A 5,844-nucleotide genomic window follows, 5' to 3' on the forward strand; every position below is an offset into this window, starting at 1 on the left:
ATATTCTTATAGTATGGGATGGGGACATATAAATGGAGCAGTCATACAGGACAGTTTTTGTACTCCCTGTACACCAGGTTGATGAGCACTGAGCCAGCTCAGATATACTAGTGTGAAATGAAGCATTGGGGTAGGACATGGAGGGAGAACACTGACCTTGCATTTAGGAAGCACATAGAGCTCCCATATAATGGGCTGTTCTAGAGTGGATTGGTAGCTGTATGCCATATTCACAAGGGGTGGATTCCAGCACTTATTTAGACTTCATGCCAAGTGGGGAAAGTGAATTTCACCTAAAAAGGGAGAGCGAGAATGTATTTCCCTGAAGATTTGAGGCCTTCCTAAAGATAATATCCTTATTTTGCAACAAAAATATAATTTCTAAACTAGAATATGGGATATGTCACTAACAGCTGTGGCACAAATGCAGAACTCAGTGGCCACTGTTGTTTCAAATGCTTCTAATTAGATCTGAGCAAATTAGTTTATTCAGTAGTTTGGTTGCCCCCGCACCTCACCCCCCATCCCCATTTATGAATTAAGAGCCTTCTGTTTTGTAGTTTGAGTTTATAATTTAATTCATTACATGAAATCATTCAGAGAATAACTGCTACGAATAATCTTAAATTTGTCGATCATTCCAGGACTATTTGTGAGTGTTTTTAATAACTGAAATCCAAACCTCGTTGTTGGGCTTTGATCAGACAGATGGGTTACCTCATATTTTTCTGTTCCTCATATAGTTGAGTTTTTAAATAGAATGTCCAAGACAAGTACTTGCATTTGCAAGTTGGGGGAAAAATCACTTTTTCTGCAATTATTCTCTAATATGTGCTAGAAGCATTACTGCCAGTAAATGTGTTTACTAGAATATTACTATAAAGCAAACATCAGCACTGTTTGGCCACATCTAAAGTGAATTCTGTTTTTATTTGAAATACCACTATGTGTTTTAAGTCAAGTCAAGACTGAAGTGTACCTTGCGCTTGGAGAGGAAGGTGGCAACGTTTGTACCTCCTGTGGGAGCTTGTTGCAGTCTGTGTCCTGAACAGATGAGCTTTACCCTCATGGTTGAAAGCTCCTGAGGAGTGGAATTTGCGTGTCATCCTTGCGCAGGGGCCATGCTAATCTTCTCTGTATCGTTCCAATTTTAGTATATGTGCTGCCGAAGTTGTTATGATCTTCATCTGGAGCTGGAGTTTTCTAATAGCTGATTGCTTTATGCCCATGTACACTGCATTGCTGTAGTCCAGATAGGAGGTGATAAAGATGTGTATAACAGAGGACAGGTCATTATCCACCAGTATAGGACAGTCTCCTGGCCAACAAGAGACAGCAGAAAATATTACTTGAGGATGCTGCTATGTGATAGTTCAGTGTCAGTGAGGAATCCAGGAACACTCTCTAGAGGCTTAATTGACTAATTGTGGGTGAGTATTTTCAAATAAAGGAGACCACACCATAGCTGAAAACTCCTAAAGTGCTTTCATCTGCCCACCAACATCACTTTTGTGTTTCTCAGGTGCAGCTTCATCCATGCGCTGATCTTGTCCAAGCACTGGGCCATCTTGGTGGTCATAGTATTGTCATATGTGGTGAAGGATAGTTTTGTGAGTCATCTGCATATCGCTGGCAGTTGAGTCCATGTGGTCTGAGCAGTTCCCCCAATGGCTGTGTCTAGATATTGTTTAGAATTGATCCTTGTGGGACTCCACAAGTGAGGGGGCTAGTGGTAGAGGGACAGCTGTGTGCCCCTCCACCAAAAATTCAAGCCATTTTAGTACATTTGCCTGTAACCCTGCCACCTCTCTCAGGTTCAAGAGTAGTATCTTATCACCTAAGTGGTATAAGATAAATTTTATAATTGTTACTTACTTTTGCAGTTGACAATAAAATCGGCCCAACTGTGAAACAGTTACTCATATCATATGAGTAGCCCCACTGAAGTCAAGTTAGATTACTAGTGTATATCATTCTGTGGCTATCCACAAAAGTGAATCTGTGTCATGGTTTTTCCTAAATAGCTGCTATTTGTATTTGTCTGACACAACAACAGGGGAAATGTGCATACATAAAATAGGAAAATATGACTTGCAAATCCCACCAAAAATAGTTGAGGGGTTGAGGTTAAAGTATCACCTCTGGAAACAACTTCGGCTCTTTTTAAAAACTGACTAGATTATCAAGAAAGACGTAGTCCTTTAAAACCTAATTTGTTGGCAAAGAAAAAAACACACAACTTTTTCAATTTAAGGCTTACAAGCATATGGGGGAAAGAGGGGGAATGTAAAAGTTCAACTGTAAATTGTAGTTGTTCTTTCCATATATGGCTTGTTGGATTCTCACAAAATATAAAAAAATGTATCTTTGTTGGAAACATAGTTTGTGTGTGTGTGCATGCACGAGTGTTACTTTTTGATTTCACAGCTGGGATAAAAACTGTTTCGGGGGTGTGTGGGGGGGGATAAATAAAAATGTGACCTAACTATACTGTTGAGTTCTTAACAGGACAGAAAAATGACATGTTACGTAGAGTCAGTAATTACTGAGAGGCTCACAAGATATATTTGAAAAGGTTTAGCAGATCACTGCTTACAATGATCCAGCTGCTACAGAGTTTGCCTTTTAATGTTAGGTTGGGTACATGTTAAGACAAAGTACATTTGGTTACCACGGTTACCAAGTGTGACTTAACCAGCAGATGCCTTGTTTATAAAGTTGAACACTTAAAATTAGGAAGAAAAGCTAGTTTTTAAAAAGTGGGGGTGGAGTGGGGGGGACCAATGTCATTATTTTAAGTGAGGATGTGTGAGGATCGTGGAGATTTAAGTCTGCTGTGCTATTTGTCCTGAGTGCATGTGAACTAGGCAGTGTCAGGGCAAGCTGCACTGCCACCTAGTCCCACCCCACCAATAGGACTCAGTCCTAACATGATTGAAGGGAAGACAAGGAATAATTTTGCCAGGATATGTGCATGGAAGGGACATTCTCTATTAATTTCTTCTCTCCACATACCAGCCTGAGAGAGGCATTAGCCCCTTCCCACAGCACTGTCCTCCTCTGCCCAGACCCATGATGTGTGTTCTATGGGGCCAGAGATCAATATGCGGAGTGGGGACAATCTGCACTCCATAAAGGAGCCCCCTATAACAAGCACTGTTTCAATGGTTCAATCTAGTTGTAGAACACAAAGTCTTGTTCCTGTTCTTATTTGGGATGGGCTGTTACTAGTAATTCTGGGTAGTGACCTTAGGTGCATTATTCATTCAAGATAATATGTCTAAGGAAAAGATGGAAGCAACTCTCAAACCATGAACCACACCTGAATGCACCAGTGGCCACCGATCCTTACTTGGAAGGAATAGGAATAAACATCAGTACCAGATGAAGTTTCTCTCTCCATTGGTGTGGGACACAGAGCAGAGAAAGGAAGTAACTGAAGGGCAAGAGCTGCAACTTAGAGAGAAGTTAGAACTGTTTCCACAGCACTGATTTTGATAAGTTTCAGGTCACATGAACTATAGCTAAAACCTAAATGCTTTCGAAGGTTTGATCATTTTAAAAACGGTTAATTAGTTGGAGAATTGATTTGGGTTATATCCCATGCAATGGATGGCCAACATGGCAATTTTATATATTAGCAAACAAAAATGACATTTAGTGATAGTTTATATTGAGTAAGGACACACCCAAATTTGAAAATCTGGAAATGAGAAATTCAAGGGGAAAGACTTGTGTATTTATTTCCATCTTCATATTGCCTATATACTGTCAATAACTAGGGCCTTACCCAATTCACAGTCCATTTTCATAAATTTCATGGCCACAGCATTTTAAAAATCTTTCAGAGTAGCAGTCGTGTTAGTCTGTATCCGTAAAAAGAACAGGAGTACTTGTGGCACCTTAGAGACTAACAAATTTATTTGAGCATAAGCTTTCGTCCGATGAAGTGGGTTGCAGCCCACGAAAGCTTATTCTCAAATAAATTTGTTAGTCTCTAAGGTGCCACAAATACTCCTGTTCTTTTTAAAAATCTTAAATTTCATGAAGTTGTAACAAAGCATGAATATTTATTGAACAATGGCAAAATACAAACATGTAAAACTCTTCAGTCAGAATTGCCCAGCGCAGCCTTCAGAGCTGGATTCCTGGCCTGCAGCCGCTGCTCTCTGGCCACCCTGATCTGAATGCAGTGCCACCAATTGTTGGGTGCTTAGACCCACCGGCAGCTCCCCGCCCTGCCCCCCCGTCCCAGCTCAGCTCACCTCCGCCTCTGCTCTGCCTCCATCTATTCCCCTGGGCACACCGTGTGCCCGGTTTTTCCCCCGGCTCCCAGGGCTTGCGCTGTGAAACAGCTGATTCGCACGGCAAGCACTAGGAGGGAGGGGGGAGAAGGGGGAACGTGGTGCGCTCGGGGAAGAGGGGGGGGGTCGGGGTGAGGATTTGGGGAAGGGGTCCAAAAGGGGTAAGGAGGGGGCAAAGTTGGGGCGGGGACTTTAGGGAAGGGGTTGGAATGGAGGCAGGGGCGGGGAAAGAGTGGGGGTGGGGCCAGGGGTGGGGGGGGGCGCAAGCACCCACTGGTGCCGGGGAAAGTTGGCGCCTATAGTGCCACCAACAGCAGCAGCAGCAGCACAGAAGTAAGGGTGGAAATACCTTACTATGCCACCCTTACTTCTGTCACTGTCCTGCTGCTGGCACCAGCACTGCATTCAGACCTGGGCACCTAGCCAGCAGCTGCTGCTCTCTGGACAGCTCTGAAGGCAGCACAGAAGTAAGGGTGGCAATACTGCGACCACTTTACGCTATGGGTCAGGACCCCCAGTTTGAGAAATGCTGTGTACTTGTATATACTTTCACCCTATAGTATAAAGGAGTATAGTATAGGGTAAAAGTACACAAAAGAGCAGTTTTCACAGGGAAGATCAGGTTTCACGGTCCGTGACCAAACATGCCAAACCTGCGGAAAAAAATGCAGAAATTGGGCTTGTTTTTGGCTTAATTGGCTTGTGAGTTCCTTGTTGGCAAGTTTTTGGCTTGTAGCTTGTTGCTTGTTTGGCTTGTAACTTGTTGCTTCCTTTTTTTTAATCGGCTCCTGGAAAGCAGGGGGAAGGAGGGGCAAGCAGGGGAAGGGGGAGAGAGTCATGGGTGCACAGCAGGTCCACCACAGTCCCAGACTGCATGCCAGGGGGATCTAGTCACATAGAAGGTTGGGGTTCTTAGGGACTGGCTTGTTTTGGCCTTGTTTTGAAATGGGATTAGCTTGATTTTGGGCTTATTGTGAAAGTCGGGGTGCTTATTTACTGCATGAAAGTTGGCAACGGTGTGCAGGACCGGCTCCAGGGTTTTTGCCGCCCCAAGCAGCGGGGGGAAAAAAGCAAGCCGCGATCGCAATTGCGATCGGCAGCACTCCCGTGGCAGCTCCACCGCGCCACTTTCTTCTTCGCCGGTAATTCGGTGGCAGGTGCTTCCCTCCGAGAGGGACCCGCCTCCGAATTGCCGCCAAACAGCCCGACGTGCCGCCCCTTCCCCTTGGCCGCCCCAAGCACCTGCTTGCTGGGCTGATGCCTGGAGCCGGCCCTGACTGTGTGACCATGACGCGTTTTTCACGGCCGTGAATTTGATAGGACCCTATCAATAACATACTCTAACACTCCATAAGGCTGTTACTTCCATCATAAAAAGTGACCCAAAAGCAATACACATCTCAGCTTAATCAAAATTGCACTCTAACAAACGTTTAACAGTCTTTTTATATCAACAGATCATAACATCTGACTGTTGCACATTCCAAGCACTTAGAAATGTATTTTGCTTTAACACTGCTGAGGTCACTGCACTATATTT

At 44.0% G+C, this 5,844-nt stretch overlaps 1 pseudogene; it reads right to left on the reverse strand.

The window, feature by feature from the left end:
- Positions 1–1,074: 1,074 nt before the first annotated feature.
- On the reverse strand, positions 1,075–1,174 carry LOC135879793 (U6 spliceosomal RNA; annotated as a pseudogene).
- Positions 1,175–5,844: the final 4,670 nt, after the last annotated feature.

Source organism: Emys orbicularis, chromosome 5 (genome assembly GCF_028017835.1).
Source record: "Emys orbicularis isolate rEmyOrb1 chromosome 5, rEmyOrb1.hap1, whole genome shotgun sequence".
NCBI classification, from domain to species: Eukaryota; Metazoa; Chordata; order Testudines; family Emydidae; genus Emys; species Emys orbicularis.